This window comes from Embiotoca jacksoni, unplaced genomic scaffold (assembly GCF_022577435.1).
Source record: "Embiotoca jacksoni isolate LCO1_2020_lvr unplaced genomic scaffold, fEmbJac1.0.p SCAF_5, whole genome shotgun sequence".
NCBI lineage: Eukaryota > Metazoa > Chordata > Actinopteri > Embiotocidae > Embiotoca > Embiotoca jacksoni.
The window spans coordinates 22459195-22461762 of record NW_027185403.1 but is presented as its reverse complement, the minus strand read 5'-3'; the positions used below and the strand labels follow the sequence as shown (position 1 = coordinate 22461762).

Here is a 2568-nt window from a genome sequence, read left to right as displayed (position 1 = left end):
ATGCTTCATTAATGCAAACCAGGCATTTTTACACAACACAGACAGCAGCTCATTTAGCAACATAGATAATGTGGAGGCATTTTATATATTCATTTTAAATGCATCAATCATGTGTTTTTAATCTGTTCAAGCCAAATAGTGTAATATCCTCAATATAAACATCTTCAGTGTGAAATGAATCAGTTAAGGTGCTGGATGACAGAGAAGCTGTTCATTCGTTTTACTGCCACCAGGCGTCGCTGCGTTAAGAAGAATAATCCTGCACTTCAACGGGATTTAACGTTGCACCACCGCACACATGACACTGATTCCACATTTGACTAAAAACCACTCATAAACCATTCATGAATACCTCGGTCTGTCTCTGGCTGTGTGGTTCAGATCTCTGAGCATCCATTCATCCAGTCAGTAGCCGTGATGCACATGATGGAGAGAGTGTGTTCATTAGGAGACTTTATTCTGGAGCCGGACTCATGTCTGAGCTCAGGATGACGACGCATTTCACATCAGCATCCTGACACATGGCTGCTGCTGCACCGCCTGTCAATCACTCTCCACAACCACTCACTGACGGAACAGACACATCTCCAAAACAGCCCTGAAAGTGTTTTACATTTGAGGCTGTTAGAACTGCACGCGATCAATTTAAATGTATAAGTGAGTGGTTTCTTTAATGACATGAAATTCTACATAATAACAAGCATAATGCAAGTGTAAATACAAATAAATGTCAATCTTGCCTGCTCCTAATTGAGATCAATTTATGAAGTAGAACAAAATGTCATTAAGTCGAAATTTAGTTTGGGAAGAAAATTGTACCCAATGTCCAACCTGCCCTGCAAAGGATATCATAACCCGCAAATATGCACATCTTTAGCGACTCCTTTTCCTGAACACATCCCGAGGTGAGCTGTGAGGTTTATTTCTTGGTGAATGAAGAAGAGCCGATCCTTTTGTTCCGGTTCATCTATAAACCTTCAGCTCCGACGAGAAAACGCCCTAAAAACGCTCCTTCCTCTCACCTGAAGTCCGCTGCTGCGATCCAGTGAATTCACCCGGGGAGAAGGGTCCCTCTGTCGGCCTCTCTCCTGACTTCTGTCCCGTTTTCTTCTGCTGACACCGCCCGCTGAGCAGAGCCGCTCCGCCCCTCCGCGCCTCCCCTTCCCTGCTCAACTATTTATTGGTTAAATCTTTTGCAATGTGGACACGTGGTGCTTTAACAGGAAAATGTACAAATAAAATGCTTTAATAAAAATAACTAGATTTAAAGAATATATTTTACCCTATTCATGCCAAGTTTGTAGTTTAACTCGACATGAATATCAATTCGTACTCATTTAAAAAAGACATTTTCAGTATGAATATTCTTTTCCTCAAAGATATTCATATTATTTGTGGGATCTTTTGTGTTTAATTTAGATTTTTATTTTTTTTTAAACATGAATTGTTTGTTTAAAATGGAGCCTTCACTCTGGTACCAAGTTAAAGGAAAGATGCCAGAAGAAGGTACAAGAAAATACATGTACATAATTGACTCTTTGAAAAATAGTTGTTGCAGTTCAGTATCTCATTGTCCTTGAAGGTCTGCCTCACCCATCTGACACTGAGTCAGCATTATTGGCAAATAGTATCTAGCTCAGATCTGCAGATGAACCCAGTTAAGTCCAGTGAGAAGGATGTGACAGACAGTGTGGTCATGCATGCCAACGCAGTGACTGTTTCTGATGCTAAATACTCATTTTTACACAAAAGCCTTTCAGAGTGAGACCCTGAACACATCATGTCAAATTTACATTATAAGTTATCTCACCGTTCGGCAGGTGAGTGTGTTCGCATTATAATCTGCCACTGGTTGAGTGTGACTGTGTGTCAGAGCCCTGCTGCCAGTCTGCACATGCAGGAATTCCTCCTTCCTCCTTCCTCCCTACTCCCCTCATTCCTCCTCCTCCTCCTCCTCCTCCTCTCGTACCTTTCCTCCCTTCCCCTCCCTGTTTATCTCCTCTCTCTCTCTCTCTGGAGTGATGTGCTGAATCTTGTCAGAGTAAATTCCTCCTCTGTGGCAGAAACCCACGAAGAATTTTCCAGAAGGCTTCGACTGCGATTTTTGCTCCACATTTTTCTAACAGGGACGGGTTTGGATTCAGAGCTTCATTCAGTGTCCTGAATCCAATAATGTTGTAGTAACTAATACAGCAGGTAATGTGCATCAGGTTGGACATTATAAATAATGTCAAACAGACAGGTTGATTGTCCGGGCTGTGTTCTGTTAGAAAGAGTCACACAGTGAATCCCTTTGTGTGAATGTCTGCGCCTGGAGGCCGTTCTGTTCCACCAACTCTGGATGGATCGAGTTGCTTATAAACCAACAACCTCCAAACTGTGGATCAGCTGTTAACTTGAAAGACGAGGACTCAGCGGTGATGTAACCAATGTCAGAGAGTGAACCGAAAAGTTCCCCACAACTGCCGTTAGTCAAGAAACACAAATACAATAAAACACATACATTTTCTTTAACCCCCCCGAACCACCAAAAATAGGTCACATTCAGTAATACTGTATCTAATGGCA

At 42.1% G+C, this 2568-nt stretch overlaps 1 protein-coding gene across 1 annotated transcript in view; it reads right to left on the bottom strand.

Moving 5' to 3' along the window:
* Positions 1-1102, bottom strand: part of LOC138211379 (plastin-3-like) — a 12632-nt gene extending 11530 nt beyond the window's left edge. The window contains exon 1 of the mRNA XM_069171211.1: positions 1023-1102. The gene's annotated coding sequence lies outside the window, so the exon portion shown is untranslated. The remainder of the gene's footprint in view (positions 1-1022) is intronic.
* Positions 1103-2568: the final 1466 nt, after the last annotated feature.